The sequence below is a fragment of the Aotus nancymaae genome, unplaced genomic scaffold (assembly GCF_030222135.1).
Source record: "Aotus nancymaae isolate 86718 unplaced genomic scaffold, 86718_ANA_hifiasm-v0.15.2.pri h1tg000019l, whole genome shotgun sequence".
Lineage (NCBI taxonomy): Eukaryota > Metazoa > Chordata > Mammalia > Primates > Aotidae > Aotus > Aotus nancymaae.
Window position 1 is genome coordinate 47927196 of NW_026988431.1, and position 24026 is coordinate 47951221.

Consider the following 24026-nt stretch of genomic DNA (forward strand, 5'->3'; position numbering starts at 1 on the left):
TTTAATTTTGTTGACATTTTGAAGTTTAGTCCATTTTAGTGAGAATATTCTTGTCTAGGGGAGCAAGTTCATGAAGATGTATGTAGAACAGTTTTCTTGATGTTTGTGATCAAAACAGAAGTTGGCAGACTTTGTGTGGCACATGTCCTAAGAATGTTTTCTCCATTTTTAAAGATTTGTTAATAATAAAGAATTACGTGATAAAAATTTCATATGTGGCCACAAAGCCTAAAATATTTACTATCTAGCCCTTTACATAAAAATGTTTGCCAACTCCTGATCTTCCCTACCTTTGGGTTAATAATAGAAATATATCTCCAAATTTATCTAAGAGCCATTGTATCACACTGGTAGAAAATGCCTTAGATATAATTGATTCTTGTCGCATATACATCCTCCTACACAAGTGGTCAGGTTATATTCAAATTGCTAGTTTTGTTATCTATGTTAGTGAAACAATACTTATTCCAGGATGTATCATCACTAAAATCTTCCATTTGCCAAGAAGTAGGCCTTCTGTATTACAAAGGAAGATGAATAATGAAAATGGTATCTTACATTGCATAAAATTTCACTGTTTGTTAAGGCACTTGGACTAGACTATATCAGAGAGCAGCCCTTGGGCAGGGCAGGGCAGGCTGAGTGCAAATGCGTACCTTCTCTTCATTCTACCTGACCATACCCTCAGCAAACTTAAACTGTTGGCTTTACAACTCCTACCTCATGATCCTGGACACAGCCTCTACAGCCTTCTGCACACACTTCTCCTGATGGTTGGTCATTATTAATCAGTCACAGCTGTCAGCTAACAGATGAGAGCTCTTTGCCACGTTGGCAACTGACAGACTAAGTTGGGGGTTGGGGGAGGGCTGGGGAAGCCAGAAAGGGGGTTCCACAAGTGGTTGGGTTGGAGAAAGGGAAACCAGAAGGTAGAGGTATTCAAGCCAAGCAAGAGAAAAAAGGAGATAGTAACTTTAAAGTGCAATAAATTAAGTTCTCTTTTGGGGCATGAACTGGCAAGTATTTTAGAGTTAAATGTTAAAAATAGAATAGACATCTTAGCAAATGACAACATGACTTTAAGTTTCTGAAAGGCAGAAAATGAACTAGAAAAAGTTTTAAGACTCAAAGGTGGGGCCAAGAATGAGATAAAGAAGGAATAGGAACTAAAGTGACTGATCTGGAGGGATTTATGTGTGTATATATGTACTTATGTTCCCTAGGCATTATCCTTAATGAAAGTGTAAGCTATACCCCCAATATGCATCCAATATTCAGTTTAGATCCTTAGGGGGATTGAAATACAGGGTGTTCTTAAGAATCTCAGGTATGTTAGGGTACAGTAAAGTCGGAATAGAAAATTAAAAGGACCAAAAATGTCAACTGCCTATACAGGAAACTATCATAAACCTTTGTAGATGAGTTCAATGGTTTAGACAGGCTGTGTCCCTTCACCAGAGAATACTCAATGTGTGGAACAGATATGTAGGAATGAATACCTGGACTGCCCAGTAATTTTTTTCATTAATTAAATATTTAATATGGAGCACTTTTCACAATTTAAAACTCTCCCCTACTGAAAAAGTATTTTGTGTTTGAAAATACAAAAGTGTTTCTGAGTTATACCCCAGGAACTGTGGATGAAAATTGTCATATTATGATAAATTAAATGAAAACTGAGTTCTTGTAATAGCTTTGAAATAGTCCCAAGTGCTTCTAAATAACACTGACATTATACAATAGGTCTAATGGGATATTGAAAAGACTGGTTGTTTCTGATGCTAGGATTAATAAGTAAAAACAGAAGCGAAACAGTGATTGGCACCTAAATACAAACACCCTGGTCAGGTTTTTAAAAAAGAATTTGTATAGGTCCTTGGAGGTGATCACGGCCACTGCAGGCATGGTGCCAGCAGAGCTGTACATCTCTGAACGAGAGGGCGATGATGCCACGGGAGATGGAACCAAGGAGAAGTCATTTAAAACAGGTCTAAAGGCTTTGATGACAGTAGGAAAAGAACCATTTCCTACCATTTACGTAGATTCACAAAAAGAAAATGAGAGGTGGGATGTTATTTCTAAATCACAGATGAAGAGCATAAAAAGATGTGGCATAGGGAACAAATGAAGAGTGACTCCCGGGATAAGAAAGAGGCAGAAGATAATTTACGAAGAGAAAAGAACCTGGAAGAAGCGAAGAAGATTACCATTAAAAACGATCCAAGTCTCCCAGAGCCAAAATGTGTGAAGATTAATGCGTTAGAAGGATATCGAGGCCAAAGAGTAAAGGTGTTTGGCTGAGTCCACAGGCTACGTAGGCAAGGAAAGAATTTAATGTTTCTGGTGTTGCGAGATGGAACAGGTTTTCTTCAGTGTGTCTTGGCGGATGAGTTGTGTCTGTGCTACAATGGAGTACTCTTGTCCACGGAGAGTAGCGTTGCAGTGTAACGCTGAATCTTACCCCAGAGGGCAAGCAGGCTCCAGGTGGCCATGAGCTGAGTTGTGACTTCTGGGAACTCACTGGCTTGGCCCCCGCTGGAGGAGCTGACAACTTGATCGATGAGGAGTCTGACATTGACGTCCAGCTCAACAACAGACACATGATGCTCCGAGGAGAAAACATGTCCAAAATCTTCAGAGCACGATCCATAATCACCAGGTGCTTTAGAGGTCACTTCTTTGATAGGGGATACTGTGAAGTTGCTCCTCCAACATTAGTGCAAACACAAGTAGAAGGTGGCTCCACACTCTTCAAGCTTGACTACTTTGGGGAAGAGGCATTTTTGACTCAGTCCTCTCAGTTGTACCTGGAGACTTGCCTCCCAGCCCTGGGAGATGTTTTTTGCATCGCACAGTCATACCGGGCAGAACAGTTCAGAACACGAAGGTATCTCGCTGAGTACACTCACATGGAAGCCGAGTATCCTTTCCTGAGATTTGAGGACCTCCTGAACCGGCTGGAGGATTTGGTCTGTGATTCAAGACTGAGTATTGAAGTCACCTGTAGCCAGCATAGTGCATGAGCTCAACCCGAACTTTAAGCCCCCCAAACGGCCTTTCAAACGGATGAACTATTCAGATGCTATCGTGTGGCTAAAAGAACACGATATAAAGAAAGAAGATGGAACTTTCTATGAATTTGGAGAAGATATCCCAGAAGCTCCTGAGAGACTGATGACAGACACCATTAATGAACCAATCTTGCTGTGTCGATTTCCTGTGGAGATCAAGTCCTTCTACATGCAGCGATGTCCTGAGGATCCCCGTCTTACTGAATCTGTTGACGTGTTGATGCCCAATGTTGGTGAGTTTGTGGGAGGCTCAATGCGTATCTGGAATAGTGAAGAAATACTGGCGGGTTATAAAAGGGAAGGGATCGACCCCACGCCCTATTACTGGTATACAGATCAGAGAAAACACGGCACATGTCCACATGGAGGCTATGGCTTGGGCCTGGAACGATTCTTAACGTGAGTTCTGAATAGGTATCACATCCGAGACGTGTGCTTATACCCTCGATTTGTCCCGCGCTGCAAGCCATAGCCCGTTTCTCCAGAAGTGCAGAGGAAAGATTATGAAAAAAAAAAAACAGGCTGCCTCTTTTAAAAAGAAAACAAAAAGCCAAAATCTTCCTTTTTTCATTCCATTAGGGTTTTCTCTTTCTTTTTTTCTTTCTGCTACCATAAAAAGTACCCCAAATCACCTGAACATCGAGTGATATTAAGGTTGTCATCTTAAGAAAAAATATCCATTACAAAGTTTGGGAGAAATATCTGGCATGAAACTGTAGTTAGGATACATTTCAGCATTTTGTTCATTTCATTCAAGTTAATCATTTTATTCAAGTTATATCTGTGTAATTCAACAGTTTTAGATCATGGTCTAAGATATTCCAGTAACTTAATCTTTCTGTCCTTTTAAGTGTACCTGGAATTCTTTGATTTATTTTATTGCGTCAATGAGTTAAAACAAAAATCTTGGAGGGGAAATTGGCAATATGGTATAAAAATTTGCTCATATTAGACCACAGTATAATTCAGCAGTAGACACTGGAATCAAATGAATACAGTCTTTTGCATCAGTTATTAATCTTTTCTAAGTCTGCGTAGCTGCTTATGAGTCTGAGGCATACTAATTGTTATGGAAGAATTTGTAAAAACAGAATGGCCTTAAAGGTGTTGAAGTAAGAGCATAATTTTGGGGAGAGGTCTTCAGTGATTCCCAGATTCCCTCTTAGCATTAGTTTAAGGTAAAGAGGCAGACTGATCTTCCCTCTTTCCTGGTAATTCCTAAGTAATTAAGAATAAATAAGTTCCGAAAGAATTTGCAGCTGGAATCTTAATAACAACTGTAAGTGGCTGTTTTAGTTGCTACCACTCTGTCCTTACATCTAATCTGTGCTACCTTATTAACTCACAGCAGACTTATTGAATGGCTTCATTTCAGATTTAATTTCTCCCCCAAATGCATGTCATGTATTCTCAATAAGTTGTACTCCCAGCAGTCAATAAATGAACACAAGTAAAAACTAAAAAAAAAGAAAAAAGAATTTGTATAAATGATACAACCACACCTTTGAAAATGTGCAATATATAGTATCCAAGTATTAGCCTTTCAGCTACTATGGAGTCATTACTTTTTCTTTCTTATGATTTCCAAAATGTAGATAAGGGAGCTTCACTGCATCTTCTAGAAGCCAAGCCTGGGTTTTGCCATCGTGACATGAATTCTGCCACAAATCAGAAATTTGCATTATTGGCAAAGCTACTCAAATATGGCAAGCTAATTACTACATTATATTGCAGCAAAGAGGCTTAGACAAATGATTACAATTACTTTCTAAAATGTAAAATCAATCATAAATTATCACAATTGCTTGAATTGAACTGAGAAATAAAATAAATTATTCATCCTTGTAAGGCCGGTGGCAACAAACTCACTCCCTCAGATCTTTATGGCTCACTAGTTTTTCTGTTTCTGTTCCTGACTTTAAGCTAGGTTACCAAAGAGATTTGTGGTAAGCTAAGTTACCGCAAATATGGGTTTGTTTGTATGTCTGGAGATAATTGAAGTGGCTCTCTAAGAATCATAAATTTGAAAATGTATTGCTTCAAGTTGCTTTGCAAGACCCATGCTGGTCATTGAAAGAGAAAAAATTAAACCATATGTCTTCAATGAGTGAAAGAAATATTATTTTCTAGATCAATGTCAGCCACATCGGGGAACAATCAAGAAATTATATTTTTAACCCAAATTCTCTAATCTATTGCAAAATACACAATTTTATATAAAGTAGAACTACTAAAGATACAAATCAGGGTCAGATTAAAGGTTTGAAAATTGATGTATGCTATTCAAAATCCCCTGACAAGTTGAAGACTTTGACCAAACAATACAGATCAAGCACAGTACTGGCCACGACACCCGAGTAATTTTTTGTGTTTTTAGTAGAGACAGGGTTTCACTATGTCGGCCAGACTGGTCTCCAACTCCCAACCTCGTGATCCGTCTGCCTCAGCCTCCCAAAGTGCTGGGATTACACGGGTGAGCCACTGCACCCAGCCAATCTTTTTTTTAAGTACAAATAAACTGAGTATATGAGATTCCTTATTTATACTTCAGATGAAGAAAACAGAACAAATTATGTGTCTTAAAATAAGTATTGATTGAAAGTCACCCTTATTTCTTGAGTGTGAAGTAATTGCATATGTACAGTGTATTACTAATATGATTCAGAGAGAGAAGTGATACAAATATTTCTGTAATGAGCATGGAGAATGAAAAATAGAGAAAAGGTCATGAAAGAGATTACTATGTTCATAAAAATCAATTTTTTTCCTCCTGGGCAATTAGCTGTCTTATGGTTAATCAACCTGTCTTATAGTTGCATGAGATTATGTGAGTTCTCACCATTGACAGGTGGGCAAAACAATACATGTCATGTCTAAGCCTGGTTACTATTAAAAGAAGACTCCTGACGATGATCTCTGCTTTCTCTTTTCCCTAGTCTGCAAATAAGATGTAGACAAAACAGTAGAGGACTCTAAGGTCCTAAGGCAGGCACTGCTTCCTTCATTGAGAAAGTCTGGCTATGAATAATACATCAACAAAACTAAGCAGTATGCTTAGTTATACAGTTGATTTATATTCTGCCACAAGCTCCTTTTCTTTGCTGCAGACAGGCAATTTGTAGACTGTCACACTTTGAATAGTACTGCCCTAGGAAGGCAAAAGCAAGTTGGATCCCTGAGTCACTTCTTAGAACAGACCACCAGACCAATCACAGCCATATTAGACTGTTAGAAAAATAAGAAATAGACTGCTATTATTTCAGTGTAGCTACTAATATTATTGATTTTTTAAAAGCACTTAAATTTTTCTTTTTCTTTTCTTCTCTTTCTTTCTTTTTTTTTTTTTTCTTTTTTTGAAACAGAGTCTCACGCCGTCGCCCGGACAGGAATGCAATGGCTCAATCTCGGCTCATTGCAATTTCCGCCTCCTGGATTCACGCGATTCTCTTGCCTATCCTCCTGAGTAGCTGGGATTACAGACACGCACCACCACGGTCAGCTAAGTTTTTGTATTTTTGGTAGAGATGGGGTTTCACTATGTTGGCCAGACTGGTCTCAAACTCCTGACCTTGCGATTCCCCCACCTTGGCCTCCCAAAGTGTTGGGATTACAGGCTGAGCCATAGTGCCCGGCCAATGTGTATGTTAAAAAGAAAAAAGATTCTATCATACAAATGAAATACATGGAACTTTCAGGTGATCTTAAAATGTTGACAAAACTTTTTTGAATTCCACAAAGCGGAAATAAAATTGAACACATGTTCTAGCCATAAAAAATGAACTGGTATTTAATAAAAAGATTTGGTAAAGCTTAAGTAAATAAAAAGTAAAAACAAAATATTATCTTTAATAACTCTTTACTGAATTTATTTATCTATTTTAATAGTTTTTTGGTGGAGTCCTTAGTTGTTCCCAAATATGAAATTATCTGCAAATGAGGATAATTTGGCTTCAATCTCCCTTTCCAATTTGGATGCCCAAATTGTATTTGTTTCTCTTGGTGAGATTACTCTAATTAGGAGTTTAGGTACTATGTTGAATAACAGTGGTCAAAATTGGCATCTGTGTGTTCCAGATCTTAGAGGAAAGGTGTTCAGTTTTTTTCCGTTCAGTATGATACTAGCTATGAATCCGTCATATACAGCATTTATTATGCTAAGGTATGTTCCTTCTATACACAGTTTTTTGTGAGCTTTTATAATGAAGGGATGTTTAATTTTATCAAGTGCTTTTTCAACATCAATTGAAATGATCATATGGCTTTTCTCCTTTATTCTACTGATAAGATGTATCACGTTGATACATTTGTGTATGTTGAACCATCTTCGCATTCCCTGGGATAAAATCCCACTTGGTCATGATGAATGACTTTTTTTAATGTGTTGTTGAATTAGGTTTGCAACTATTTTATTAAAGATTTTTTCATTCATGTTCATCAGAGATATTGGCCTGTAGTTTTCTTCTTTTGACATGTCTTTGTCTATTTTTGGTATCAGGGTAATACTGAACTCATAGAATGAGTTTGGAAGTATTCCTTTCTCCTCTATTTTTATAGAATAATTTGAGTAGGATTGGTATAAGTTATTCAAATGTTTGGCAAAATTCAGCAGTTAAACTATGGGGTTCTAGGTATTCTTTACTGGGAAACTTTTTATTACAGCTTCAATCTCATTACTTGTTACTGCAGTCTTCAGGTTCAGGAATTCTTTATGATATATTAGATTTCTTCAGTTGAACAATGGTTCAATCTTGTTATGTTGTATGTGTCTAGGAATTTATTTTCTCTAATTTCTCCAGTTTGTTGGCATATAGTTGCTCATAGTGGCCACTAACAATTCTTTGAATTTCTGCAGTGTCAATTGAAATGCCTTCTTTCACATTTCCGTTTTTATGTACTTGGATCTTGTCTCTCTTTATCTTGGCTAGTCTGGCTAAATATTTGTCACTCTTTTTTAAAAAAAACTTTTTATTTCATTGATTTTTGTATTGTTTTTTCATTTTAATTTCACTTATTTCTTTGAATTTTTTTTCTTTTACTAATTTTGGATTTGTTTTACACTTGCTTTTCTATGTCTTTAAGATGTATTAGGTTGTTTATGTGAAGTTCTTCTACTTTTTTTGTATAGGTGCTTATTATTATAAATGTTCCTCTTAGTGCTGCTCTCTCTGTATCCCACAGGTTGTGGTATGTTGTGTTTCCATGACCATTTCAATAACATTTTCAGGTTTCCTCTTAATTTCTTCACTGATCCCCTGGTCATTCAGGAGCATACTTTTTAAATTCCATGTGTTTGGATACTTTCCAAAATTCCTCCTGTTATTTATTTCTAGTTTTATTCCATTACGTTCAGATAAGATACTTGGCATAATTTCAAATTTTTTTAATTTTTAAAGACTTGTTTTATGGTCCAACATATGGTCTATTCTTGAGAATAATCCATGTGCTGAGAGGAACAATGTGTATTCTGTAGCTGTTGGGTAAAATATTCCATACGTGTGTGTTAGGTCCATTTGGTCTATAGTGCAGATTAAGTCTGATGTTTCTGTGTTGATTTTTCTGTCTAGATAATCTTTCCCAAGCAAAAATGGGGTGTTAAAGTATCCAGGTATTTCTGTGTTGAGGCCCATCTTTCTCTTTAGGTCTAGTAATATTTGCATTATATATCTGAGTACTCCAGTGTTACGTGCATATATAATTACAATTATTATATCTTCTTGGCGAATTGACCCCTTTTCATTATATAGTGACCTATTATGTCTCTTTTTGTAGTTTTTGCTGGTATCGACTTTGTCTGATACAGGCATAGCTACTCCTGTTCATTTTTTATTTTCATTTGCCTGAATATCTCTTCTCATGCCTTTATTTTCACTCTATATGTGCCTGCCTCCTTTCTTCTCTTTCTTTCTGTCTTCTCTCGTTCTTCTTTCTTTCTCTTTCTTTCCTTCCTTCTTTCTTTCTCTCTTTCTCTTCTTTCTTTCTCTTTCTTCCTTCTGATGTAGTGTCACTCTGTCACCCAGCCTGCAGTGGTGCAATCTGGGCTCACCTCAACCTCTGCTGCCTGGGTTTCAGCAATTATTGTGCCTCAGCTTCCTAAGTCGCTGCAACTACAGGCATGCACCACTACACACAGCTAATTTTTGTATTTTTAGTAGAGAGAGAGTTTCATCATGTTGACCAGGCGGTCTTGAGCTCCTGACCCTCAAGTGATCCACACAGCTTGGCCTCTCAGAGTGTTGGGATTACAGGCATGAGACACTGTGTCTGGCCTATGCGTGTCTTTATAGGTTATGTGTGTTTCTCATAGGTAATAGATCATTGGATCTTTTTTTTTTAATCTATTCAGCCACTCTATATCTTTTCATTGGAGAGTTTCATTCATTTACGTTTAATGTTATTATTGATAAGAAAGGACCTACTCTTGCCATTTTGTTGTTTTCTGGTTTCTTTTTTTGTGTGTGGCCTTTCTTCCCTCCCTCTCTCCTTTTCTTCCTTTCTTTCTTCTTTTCTCCTCGTCTTTATTTTTGTGTAGGTGATTTTTCTCTGGTATTATGTTTTAATTTCTTGCTTTTCATTTTTTATGTATCTCTTGTAGGTTTTCTGATTTGAGGTTACCATGACGCTTGGAAATAACTTCTTATAACCCATTATTTTAAACTGATGACAACACTGGTGGCAAAAACAAACAATGTAATTAACAAATAAAGAGAAAAACTAATTTTAAAAACTCTAAAATTTAACTTCATTCTCCTCACTTTTTAACTTTTTGTTTCTTCTATTTATATTTTGTTATTCTATGTTGAAAAGTTGTAGTTATTATTTTTGATAGGTTTACTTTATTTTTTAGTCTTTCTACTCAATATATGAGTAGTTTACACACCACAAATAGTATTATAATATTCTGTATTTGTCTGGGTACTTACTACTACCAATGTGTTTTGTACCTTCAAATGATTTCTTATTTCTCATAGCATCTCTTTCTTTAAGATTAAAGAACTCCTTTAACGTTTCTTATAGGACGGGTCTGGTGTTGGTGAACTCCCTCAGCTTTTGTTTGTCTGGGAATGTCTTTATTTTTTTCTTCATGTTTGAAGAATATTTTCACTGGCTATACCATTCTAAGATAAAAGTACTTTTTCTTCAGCACTTTAAATATGTCATGCTACCTTCCCGTGGCCAATAAGGTTTCCACTGAGAAGTCTGCTGAGATGTATTGGAGCTTCATGGTAGGTTATTTGTTTCTTTTCTCTTGCTGCTTTTAGAAAAATACTTTTTTTTCTTCTTAACCAAGCAGATTCTTTTTTCTTCTGCTTCTTTTTAATATTGATATTTTTCTCTAGGTTTGGAAAGTTCTCTATTATTGTCCCTTTGAATAGACTTTCTACCCCTCTCTCTCTGTACCTCCTCTCTAACATAAATAACTGTTACGTTTGCCCTTTTGAGACTGTTTTCTAGATCTTGTAAACATGCTTCATTGTTTTTTATTCTTTTTTCTTTTATCTCTTTTTACTTTGTATTTTCAAATAGGCTGTCTTCAAGTTCACTACTTCTTTCTTCTGTTTGATCAATTATGCTGTTGACTCTAATACATTCTTCAGTACAGCATTGAATTTTTCAGCTTTGCGATTTCTGCTAGAGTTTTAAAACCTCAGCAAACTAACACAGGAACAGAAAACCAAACACTGAACGTTCTCACTCATAGTGGGAGTTGAACAATGAAAACACATGGACTCGGGGTTGCGGGAGGACCATCACACATGCTGGGGGTTGCAGGGAAAGGGGAGAGAGAGCATTAGGACAAATACCTAGTGTATGCAGGGCTTAAAACCTAAGTGATGGGTTGATGGGTGCAGTAAACCACCATGGCACATGTATACCTATGTAACAAACTTGCAATTCAGTACATGTATCCCAGAAGTTAAAGTAAAATAAAATTTTAATATTAATTTTAAAAATCTAAAAAAATAGTATCTCAATTCCTTTGTTTATCTGATGTGATTCTGAATTCCTTCTCTGTGTTATAAAGAATTTCATTAAGTTTTCTCAAAATGGCTATTTTGAATTTGTTGTCTGAAATTTCACAAATCTCTGTCACTCCAGGATTTATCACTGGTAGCTTCTTTAGTTCATTGGGGGAAGTTATGTTTTCCTGGATGGTCTTGAGGCTTATGGATATTGGTTGTTGTCTGGGCATTGAGGAACTAAATATTTATTGTCATCTTCACAGTCTGGGCTAGTTTGTACCCATGCTTCCCAGGAAGGCTTTCCAGGTATTCAAAGAAACTTGAGTGCTGTCATTTAAGTCTTTGGTCACTGCAGTCATATCTACATTAAGGGGCACCCCAAAGCTAGTCACACTGTGACTCTTGCTGACTCATAGGGGTACAATTTGGTGATCTTGAATAAGATCTGGAATAATTCTCTGGACTACCAGGCAGAGACTCTTGTTCTCTACCCTTACTTTCCCCCAAACAAGTGGAGTCTCTTTATGCTGAGCTGCCTGAAGCCGGGGAAGGGGTGATACAGCACCCCTGTGGCCACCCCAGTTGCTGGGTCAAATCTAAAGACAGAACAGCACCTGATCTCACCCAGTGACCACTGCCTGTACCCTCAGTGTTCACTCAAGGCTCAAGACTCTTTGGTCAGCAGGTAGTGAATCCAGCCAGGTTTATGTCCTACCCTTCAGGGAAGCGAGCTCCTCCCCTGACCAGATTTAGTCCAGAAATGTTATTCAGGAGCCAGGACCTGGAGTTGGAAACCTTAGGAATCTACTTAGTGCTCTAAGCACAGATTCTGCTCTGGTTCATCTGGAACCCAATCCATAAGACAAAGTCCTTCTACTCTTCCTTCTTCGCCCCTAAAGCAGAAAACAGCTCTCCCCATGCACCACTGCCTCTGGCCCATGGAGAATACTGCTTGACTACTGCCAATGTTCACTCCAGACCCAAGGTGTCTTCGTTTACCTTATGGTAAATGCTGCCAGGCCTGGGTCTCTTCCTTCAGGGAAGTGGGTTTCCCTCTGGTTCAGGATGAGTCCAAAATGCTATCCAAGTCCTGAAACTGAGGACCTCAAGAGCCCTCTTGGTGCTCTACCCTGTTGTGGCTAAGGTGCAAGACAAAGTTCCCTTTACTCTTCCCCCTCCTTTCCTCAAACAGAAGGAGTCTCTCCCCATAACCACCACAGCTGGGAATGTGCTGAGTCACAACTGAAGCCAGCATGGCAATGGGTCTCACTCAAGGTTCACAGCATGTACTGCCTGGCTACCACTTCTGATTATTCAAAGCCCATGGGCTCTTTAGTCAGCAAGTGATAAATATTTCCAATACTGTGTTCTTCCCTTCAAAGCAGCTGGTTCCCTTCTGGCCCAGGGTGTATCTAGAAACATCATCCAGGAGCTAGGGCCTGTAATGGGAACCTCAAAACGCTGTCTAGTACCCTAATCTACTGTAGCTGAGCTGGTATCCAAGTTGCAAGACAAAATCCTCTTTACTCTTCCGTCCTCCTCTTTTCAAGCAAAGGGAAGGAGTTTCTCCTAAAGCTGTGACCTGCACTGCCTAGGGTTGGGGGAGTGGTGACACAAGCACTTCCTTGGCTATCCTGGCTGGTGTCTCACTGAGTCACACAAACCCATGTCCACTGGCTCTAAGTCCAATAGAGCACCAGGACTTGCCCAGGTATTGTTGTCTTTGTGGCCTAGATTGCCTTTCAAGTTTATTTAGAACCCCAGAGTGCTTTAGCTTGAGGTAGTAGGCCTAAAGAGAGAACTCGGCATCTGACTGCTAGGATGGATGATTCCCTTTGGCTATGGCTGGTCCCAATGCTCTCTTTGTGAATGCCAGCTGAATTCTGCACTGAGTCGCTTTCCACTGTGACAGGCAGCACTGAATTCAAATGTAATGCTGGCATTCACAAAGGCAGCATTATCTAGTTTTAATATTATATCAAGGATAGAGGCAGTGAAAAAGGTAGGAAAGACAGTCTTAAATTGTGAATACCACTCCTCCTCCCACCACCAGCAGCAGCCACATGGTTTGGAGAGAGAATCTTGTGTCTTATCCAAGACCACCAAAGTTGTACCCCTGTGAATCAGCAAGAGTCACAGATACTGTGATCACTCATCTGAATTTTTGTTTCTATGGAGCTGCTTTCTTCCTTGGCTAGTTGTTCAATTTGGTTGTCTTGTGGTGTCAGGCAATTGCTGCAGGGTTCTATTTGGCCATTTTGTTCCACCTCCCTCTCATAACTTTTTTATTTAGAAAAAAAATCCTAAGGATTATAATCATTAAAAAATAATAAAGGGAAAGTACTATGGTAGAGTTCAGGAATCTAGCACATATAACTAATGCTTATTAGCTGTATGTTCTAGGTCCTGCGATTTGATCCTCTTATGCTTTAATTTTCTTACTTGGAAGTAATATATTACATAACAAAAATGGCATTGGTATGAAAAACATTACACAGTTGGCAAAGAGTACTGTTCAAAAAGTGTCAGATATTAAGAAATAATTTACAACATTCTTAAATTTTTCAGACTAGTATAAATAAAAGTCAATTTTTCTTTGACATTTTACATCAATCTTGAATATTTCTGCTTTGGGTAATTCTCATCTTGTAAAAATCAGAAGCAAGTTAAGACGAACTTTCTAAAACCAACTTCTACCTTCTATGCAAATGGAAATTAATGGACATTTATAAATACGAGAATAATCTAATCACACTTAGGAAGATTATCTGATGACAGAATAAACAGACTGGCAGGTGCAAAGACTTGGGTGAAGGAGTGATCAGGTAAAACTAGTAGGTGTTGCTGGAGGAGAAAGACAAGAGTCTTAGCTAGATGATAATGAAGAGGGTGAGTTGTTGTCTTCATAGAAAACCCAAATTTCATCTATTGATTAGACTACATGTTAAAATGTGAAACCCAAACTTTGTTTCATTTTGTTTACTCTTCAACATTTATAGGAATGAGTTGCAATATGGCTTTCCTCATTCATGCATAACATAGAAATCCTTATATGGAAAAGAAAGTGGATTTTTTAAAGTTCATTGATAGAGAATGGTGCAATGATGTTTGAGCTGTAAGGGTATGTTGATATGGAACTTGATGGTGTACATACTGCTTTGAAAAACATTACATTATTCTTAAGCCCTCATTTATCTCACATGGTAGGTAGGATTACAATGTGTTCCTATTTTCGATACGAGTAATCCCAGGTTTAGAAAGTTTTAAATTAGTTACTCAAGATTATTTTATTAGTTAATGACACATCTAACACTTAAAATTACATATTTTGATTCCATGTTCAATTTGCTACTGTAGATAAAACACACACCCCCATAAAGTAAATCATCAATTGCAAGGGAGGATGGAAAAAGCATACACTCCACCTCACAGTAAACACCAATTTTTTTAAATTTTCATGAATGAGTGGATTGCTTACATTGATTAAATTCACTTTTAAACATTTAAACTCTTTCATCATCTATATGAAGAATATCAATTTGTTAAAACACAGCTAACTCTGTGAAATGTCAGTTATTCACCCAAGACTGTAAATAGCCTTCATGACAAATACTGAGTGACTTTTCTACTTCTTTCTTCAGACTTGATAAAAAGAGTACCTGTAATATGCTAACAGTTAAATAGCATCATTAATAATCCTAAGGGGTCAGGGGAGCCTATAATATTTTATACTGCTTTTAACATTTTTCTCTGTAGAACAGATCTTAGTCTTTGAAGTTAGACATTTGTGAACAAAAAGCAACTTCAAATTATCATTATTTTATATTTTTATAATTCTCACTGCATGTTTGTAAGAAAAGTTGACAACAAAGAACATTAATGTAGAAAATATGTGTTATTTTGAAACACTTCTACCATGTAGTCACAATAATAGAACAGGTTGATTTAATTTTCCTTGAACATTTTTTCTCTCCTAGAGAGAAGGTGTATATATATATATATATATGATTTAACTTTATTTGCCTCTCTCAAAAATGTTTCAGTTGGTTTCTTATTTAAAATATGTATTTCAATCAGTAGAAAATACATATTTAATCAGTGGGTTATCAGAAATAGGTAATATTTAGTGCACAGAAGCACAAAAATTTTCTAGGCTGGAAAAATTAAGCTGTCAACCCCATAAAAGTTTGTTATCTCTTTTCTTCATAATGAGTATTGCCTTAAAGAGTATTTTCAATCCTTACTGAAGTTGAATATGGTTTTCTGTTTTTAAAACTCTTGTTTATATACTTCTTTGCTGAGTAGACAGAATGTGATGAATATAACTTATTTATTTCACACTGGATTAAAGTTCATCAAAACAAATAATACAATTCCCACTAACTGTTAGAATCTGTGCAAAACCCCAAACACAAAAGAGACAGGCCCCTGACATCAGACAGGCAGCCCTCAGTCACCACTTTAAAATGTGAAGGGAACTGGGGATGGTTAATGGGTCCAAAAATATATATAGAAGGAATGAATAAGACCTACTATTTGATAGCACAATAGGATGACTACAGTCAATGATAACTTAATTGTATATTTTGGAATGGCTTAAAGAGTGTAATTGGATTGTTTGTAACTCAAAGGATAACTGCTTGAGGGAATGGACACCCCATTCTCAGTGATATGCTTATTTCACATTGCATGCTTGTATCAAAACATCTCATGTACTTTATAAATATATACACCTACTATGTATCCACAAACATTTAAAAAATTAAATAAATAAAATAAACTCTTGTTTAATAATAACATTAAAATATGCTTGTTATCACAAGTGAAACATTACAGAATAGAGAATTCCTAGGTGGATAATTTTATTGACTTCTATCCCAGGAAGAGGAGCAAGTTTGCTGTCTTCAAACATCACTAAGAGGTGGGTTAGATCTGCATAGGGAATACCAGTCATCCAAGATAAGCATCCTAAGCCTGAGTAATTCATTCTTCGCATGATTCAGCTGTCTCATTTACTCTTGCTTCATCTTATTTTAAGGTGTCTGCCCATTGAATCTTCATATGAGATGGAATGCATCGTATAACTTTCTAAATCTAAATATGCTTTATCCTTTAATATAAAATATATTTTGAGACTTACCCAATAGGAAAGGCATATGATACAACTGAGGAAAATACACATGCTTCCATAATAATTCTGCTCTTACCTGTCACTAATGATTTTCTCCTTCTTCCAGTTGAATATCGGAAAACTTGAAGAACACTTTGCTTGATCAGAACACACTAATCTAGTTGTCCAAATCTCATTCCTGACTTATTGAGCTTAACTATTTACACACTTTCTCTGCAACACACATTCTTTTCTATCCAAGAGTGGATGCTAAGGAAACTTAGTTTAACCTTAATCACTGTAATAAGATCATTTTCAAGAAAGAACTTCTAGTAGAGTTTGTCTTGCTAAAGTGAAATAAGATTACTTTGGATATAATCAAAATGAATAATAGGAAAATTCACTAACTAATAATAGCCACAGCCAATTATTGTACCCACAGTTCTGGAACCAAAGGAAAGCAGGTAATCTGGTAATAAATATAAAGGGATCTTAATATGTTTTGCTTTTTTGTTCATTTCTTCAACAAATATGTATTAAGCATCTATTAAATTCTCATAAAGCTGAGCATCTAGTGACAGATACAGATAATCACATGAGTACATTACAAATGATGACAAGTGCTCTTTAAGAAATGTCTGATGTATTCCAGGCTAGAACAGAGAAATCTGATTTAGATTAAGGAGGAGCCATGCACCAGCTAAAGTTAAAGGAATTCATTGCCGAGTATTAAATAGCTTTCAGAATGAGTATAAAAAGCCACAGACCCTACAATGAGCTGTCATGAATGGTTCTTAAAGCCACACCACATAACTAGACAATGAAGGAAACTACTACTCCTGCCAGAATCAGAGCTGGTATTCTTGCTGCTGACTCCAGAACTACATCCCCTCTGCTGAGATCTGCACTATAAAAATGAATGGCTTAAACCCTGCTTTTCTCTCTGGTTAACTGAGTTTGGAATTCAAATCACTAATGAGGGCCTTTATTTGGCAAACTTTCACTTTCAGAATTAAGTCACTTTCAGAACCTCAGCAGCACAGAAGTATGGGAGATACAGTTTGGAGCTTTTCAGTTTTTGAGTTCAGGAGGCCACAGCAAAGGAGGCTGAAAGAGGTGCAGAGCAAGAGAACCCATAGTATCTCCCACAGGTGTAAAGGGAAGAGCTCCGAATGGAACAGCTTACACTTGAGGGAGGAGAGTTGGGCCAGTTGAAGGATGTGAAGAAGAGAATCATAGGGAGAGAGAGCAGCATATGGGTAAACCCTGAGGTGAGCAGTACTTGGCCATGGAGCCCTTGTAAGAATACCAGTAAGATCAGTGAGTAAGGGAGCTGGCCCAGTCCAGATCATGCAGAAACTCGTAGGCCCTATTAACAATTTAAATATTTTTCTAAATAATATTAAAAGCTTTTTAAGGGTTTAAAGCAGATAATTATTATGGTTACATTAACATTGCTAAAGATAACTGGCTGCTGTGTATAGAATGGATTTTAGAGGGGATCCAGATTAAAGTCAGAGAAAGCTTCAGGAGGCTTCTATTGTAGACTCTGTGAGTGGTTTTGGTGGAGATGGAGTGAAGTGAACTGATTCAAATAGTCACACAGAATTCATATAATCAATAGGGCTTGGAGGAAATAGGGAGGAAACAGAAAATGTACTACAATTTACTATCAGTAAAAACTAATTACTGTTATCTAATACAGATGCAGTCTCCTCTTGCCAAAAGGATCATCCTTACCTCAATATTGTTTTTAAAAAGGATAAACACGTCTCATTTATGACTTGGCTATGTTCACAGTGCATATCATTTTTTAATCAATGGTGTCTTGATTCTGTGTAGTCTTGTTTCTTCAGTTCACCCTTTGTTGTTTTTCTTAAAATGTCTTATGTTTACCATATATTACAATAATTTATTCTACCTCATAACCTTTGTACTCAAAGGACAACTCAAGGCCTTCAGTTTTATTACATTACTATAGGTGCAGCAAAGAAGAAACAGTGATAAAAAGAGAGAAGGAAAATGGCTGGGCTAAGTGTAAAAGATGGAAGAAGGCCAGCGGGTCATAGAGAAATCAGTGAAGGACTGAGGGAATTTGACAAAAACAATGAAGGATGATAATCAGTATTAAAGAATCAGGGCTCCATTTTGAGAATGGACAGCAAAGTAGCACTTAAATGAGTATATTTCATACCCCAATGCATGATATTTCTATGCAAGACCTTGTTTGTGTATTTTTAAACTACATAATACATATTTCTTATGTCTGCCTTTCTTTTTGTGGGGAAGTGGCATAGATCATCTAGTGAGATGTAAGTAAAGACATGGGAAGCTTGACGTTTTTCACCAGAGGCCAGCTCACAGGTAAGGAAGAAGAGGACATTAATTTTGAACTACAAAAAAGAAATGAGAACATCAAAGCAATGTAAAGGAGTTAATAGAAGAAAAATAAAAATAGTCTGATAAATTTCTCTCTTCTACTGCCTCTCTGACAAGTGTTTCCTTAAAATCTTAAAATCTGGTTTCATTTCTCATCATTCTTCTGAAACTATTTCAGAAGTCCCTGGTGGCCTCTAAATTTCTAAATCCAAAGGCCTTTTTCATCATCATTTTCTGTTCCATTTAAAAATGAAGCTATATAGACATATCACTTTTTTCCCAAAGTTAAAGTACTTCACTATTAATTACTAATTATAAAAGTAGTACATAGTCATTGTTTAAGAAAACAATGCTAAGAAGAAATAAAAGTTACTTCAAATTGACAGCTCAGGGTAAAAAGCTGAAGACTATTATTAGATGGTTATGATTCTTGATCTCTAGTATATTTTTCCATGGATATACACTCACACATAGAAAAGAATACGCAGTTTTATGTAAATGCACAATCCATACTCTTTTCTCATATGCTATTTTTCACTCAACAATGTCAATATTTACACCATCAATGTTAATGATAGGTTATTTTAGTTTTTTTTACTTTTTCACTAAAATATTTTGGGACATGAGGAAAGAAAAAATCTTTAAAACTCTTTGATCGGAGACATCAGAATGCTGATGTCAAAACTGACAGAACACACCACAAAAAACTATGCACCCTCCTTACATATGCGTGTTGACATACGAAATTGCTTTCTTGGTTTTATTCATAGTGATTGTGTTGTTAGACTTAAAAAGATTGTATTTGCATTTTAATAAATATTTTAAAGGTGGTTAGGAAAACTGGTGAAATGTATATCTCAACTAAGTGGGTCTAGATCTAAGTCTCCCAAACCTTACAAATACTGAGTTTTGTCATGTATGTCATACTTCAAAATACTCATTGCTATTTTCATTTATGTGATTACTAAAAGGTAGAATATCCTTTCACATGTTTATTGATCATTTACATTTTTCCTTTCTGATATACCTTTCAACTCCTTTGCCTTTTTTCCTATCATGGTGTGTATTATTTGTATTTTATCTTTAATCTATTTACCAAAATTGGAGAATTAACTCTCCATCTGTCACATAAATTACAAATACTTTTCCTAGAGGTTATCTTCAAACTCATTTATTGTATTTTGGCAGGCAAAGTTCTTCGCTCTTTTCTTTCCCGCTCTCTCACTTTCTCTCTTCTTCTCTTCCTTTTTGCAACATGATTAGAAGCTTAGAAAGAACTTCCCAAACAAGATATTATACAAATTTTGCCTTATACTTAATTTAATAACTTTAGAACTTGATTGCCTACATTTAAATACTTGATCCACTCAAAATTTGTTTTGGATATTTTTATTATTCCCAATAGCTATCCAGTTATTATGTCACTATATTCTCATACATATGAGAATATTCATATGAGAATATTCCATGGTTTCTCTGGAATAATCATCTTTTTCATTAATGTAAGTCTCTTCTTGAACCATTCAGTTATTTTTATAACTATTCTTTTCTAATACATTTTACTATATAAAAGTATATAGTTCTGTGTATTTCTAAGTTTATAATTATCTAGATGATTTCATATTTTTAATATTGTAGCTTATATATTTACTTTTATTTCTAATAAGTTATCTTTTATTTAAAAAGTTATATTTGTGTATGTTCATTTTGTTATTTTTCAAGAAAGCATATTTAACATTTTATCTAGAAAAGTGATCACTTTCTTTTGTTTAATAGTGAGGTATTTATTTTATTTTCTAATCCAATTGTCATGGCAATGATGCTCTTAACTTTAATGAAACTTTTCTGGTACAGAATTTTAATGCTAAACAATGACAGAACAGTCTTTCACAGTATATAATAGATGTGCTGAGAAAAATGGTCTCAGATTTTTTTAGTTTTTATGTTAAATTGAACAAATTTCTTTTATACAGTGTCTCAGAGCTTTCATTGTGTTTTTTATATTTTATCAGTTTTAAGAAGGTCATTTAAAGTGGATAATTTCTTAAGTTTATTTGACCACCTTTCCTATAATTAGCCTTTTTAGATACACAGTTAAGCCCAACACAGACTATTAGTTTTACGAATAGAATATATACCACACGTGTGTGTGTCAGGCACCGATCCATATAATCCATGTAGTTTTATCCTACTAAACTTTTTTTTAAAATCTTGCCTTTTTAATGAGAGTGTTTTAAATTGAGTGTTACCAAATCCTTCTTGGGAAATATGTGGGCGTGATTGTTGTCTTAGTTTGTTCCTGCTACTATAACAAAATACCTTTGACGGGGTAATTTATAAATAATGAAAATGTATTTCTCACAGTTCTGGAGGCTGGGGAGTTCAAGATCAATGCAGGAGCCAATTCGGTGGTTGGTAAGGGCTTCTTCTCTTCCTCACATGGCAGGAAAGAGAGCAAGGATGTGCCCTTTAACCTCTTTTATAATGGCACTAATTGAGCCCTCACTGGTTCGTTAACAAAACAAAACAAAACAAAAGAAACTGTAAAATATTTTAAAGAGGTTTATTCTGAGCCAATAATAGTGACCATAGCTTGGAGTAAACACAGATCTAAGAACCCTTGAGTAAGTGATGCCAAGGTAGTCAGGTTAGTTGGATTTTATACATTTTGAGGAGACAGGAGTTACAGCCAAAACATAAATCAATACATGGAAGGTATACATGGGTTCAGCCTGAAAAGCCAGGACATATCAAAATGGGGGCTTACAAGTCATAGGTGGATTTTAGGGATTCTTTTGTTCACAACTGGTTGAGAGTGGCTATTGTCTGAAGACCTGAAGTCAGTAGAAAGGAACGCTTGAGTTAAGACAAGGGGATTTTAGGGGCCAAGGCCCTCACTATGTAGATGAAGCCTCATAGGTAATAGCCTTCAGAGAGAATAAGTAGAAAATGTCTCTATTCAGACTTGTAAATGTGTCAGACTCTCAGTTAATGTGTTCTAGATCTCTGAAAGGCCTGGAAAGGAAGGGCCTGGTCATATTAATAGAGATTCTCTATAGATGCAAGTTACCCCCAGAAGATGGCTTTGTAGGGCCATTTAAAAATATGTCAAATAAATATATTTTGGGGTAAAATATTTTATTTCCTTCAAGGTCTGCTATCTATCATGTGATGCTATAACAGAGTCAGGTTGGAAAGTAAACTTTACATTATAGCAGGTTAATTTAAAACAAACAAAAAACACAGTTTTATGGTTTGTAGGGTGTGATTTTAACCTTGGCCTTGCATGGCCTTAGGTCTTTTTTATAATTTGCTGTCTTGTTGCCACAAAGAGTTTGTTTTGTTAGTTTTAATATGCTCTCCATTTTAACCTTAATGCTAAATTCCAAAAGGGAGAGGATAAAACAAGACATGTCTGACTTCCCTTCTCACCATCATGGCTGGGAATTCAGATTTTCAGGTTTCTTTGGGGTCTCTGGCCAAGAAGGAGTCCATTCAGTTGGTTGGGGGCTTAGTATTCTATTTTGGGTTTACAACTTAACCACTTCTTTTAAAAGTGATTAAATGGCCCCACCTTTTAATTCTGTCACACTGGATATTAGGTGCCAACGTATGAATTCTAGAGGGACACCAATATTCAGACCTTAGCAATCGTATTTCCTTCACTCATTATAATAATAGTCATTTGTAGTGACAGATTGCCTAATAATAAATAAACTAGCATCCTTGGAATGAGCTTTTGTTGACTATGGATTTGTAAGGTTTTTCATGTATTCTTGAATTCTAATTGCTAATATTTTAGGTAGATACTTACATCAATATATATAAGCAGGACTGCACTAAAAGTTTGCCCCTTTCAGTTCTTATTGTAAAATATTGTTTGTAGGTTTTGGCGGACTTCATTCAAAACACTATGAAGACTGCTCCCTTTTTTCATGGTACCGAACAGTTAAAATCACTTAGAGGTTATTGTGGCTTGGAGCTGTAAAACAAATTAGAGGACAGAAGTTAGATGATTATTATTAGATAATTTTCTCATTTGTTTCCTTTTTCTTTGTGACTCAAGTTTGTAATTCATGTTTTCCTAGAAATTTGTATGTTTAGACCAGTTATTTTTCATTTACTATATGGTGTGTGAAGCATATTTTCATCTCTTTTATGTATTTTCTAATACCGTATAACTTTGTAATTTTTGTTTCAGCTCATGCTTTGTGTATGTGTTGGCGTTTCCAATAAACTATTCTTAGATTTCTCATTTTGTCCTTTTCTTTTTTTGAGTTGGAGTCTTGCTCTCTCTCAGGCTGGAGTACAGTGGTGCAGTCTTAACTCACTGCAACCTCTGCCTCCTGAGTGATTCTTCTGCCTCAGCCTCCCGAGTAGCTGGGATTACAGGTGCGAACCACCATGCCCAGCTAATTTTTGGATTTTAATAGAGATGGGGTTTCACCATGTTGGCCAGGCTGATCTCGAACTACTGACCACAGGTGATCTGCCTGACTCAACCTCCCAAAGTGCTGGGATTACAGGTGTGAATTAAGACACCTGGCCATTTTGTTCTTTTTTAGCCACACACCCCCCCTTTTTTTTGCCATGAGTTTTTCCTTATGGTGTTTTTCTAGTATTTATTTGGTTGATCATTTTCTATTTTTTCAGTTAAGTAATTGATATACTTTTCTTTTTATTTTTTAGTAAACATATTCAAAGCTATGGGTGTTTCTGAGTACATCTATGAATTCCCCATAGGTGGATGATGATTTTTAATAATATTTTTCTATTTCTTTTTGTATTACAATCATGAGATCATTTTTGATCCAATGTTTATTTAGAAAATACTTTTAAAACTTCCAAGTGTTTGATATTAAATTTAATTTAATTTTCTAATTTATTTTTATTTTATTATGCTATGATTTTTGAAAATCTCATTTTACTAGTTTTATACATTCAAATTTTTTGATGTTTCCTTTCAGGTCTGATATACAGTTAACTTACATGAATGTTATCTAAGATAAGCCTTTGGAAAAAAAGTTTATTCTCTTTTGAAGTAGTATAGAGTTAAGTAAATATTAAATTAAGTTATATTAGCTAGAATTTGGTCTTTATAGTTTCACTTATTTTTTTCTTGGTCAATAAAATATGGAGATAAATCTTTTAGAGTTCTTCATTTGCTGTGTCTATATTTCTCATTGTATTTAATGTTATTCTTTGTTTGATATCTCTCAAACAGACTTTTCTCTCATTCCTTTCTATTTCTATGTTCTATTCCATTTCAATGAATGGTAAGACCATGAACCTAGCTCCTCAAACCAAAAATCAAAAGTTTTACCATCCAGTCCAACACTAAGTCTTGATAACTGTATCTCCACACAAATTCCAAATTATCTACTTCCCACTCTTTCTACTTATACCATACTAATCTAAGCCCACTATCTCTTCTTGCCTAGGTTACTAAAATCAACTCTCAAGTGATCTTCCTGATTCTACTCCTGCTTCTCACATAAAACTCAG

At 35.9% G+C, this 24026-nt stretch overlaps 1 pseudogene; it reads left to right on the forward strand.

Moving 5' to 3' along the window:
- The first annotated feature begins 917 nt into the window (after positions 1-917).
- LOC105706615 (asparagine--tRNA ligase, cytoplasmic-like) overlaps positions 918-24026 on the forward strand; it is a 60869-nt pseudogene continuing 37760 nt past the window's right edge.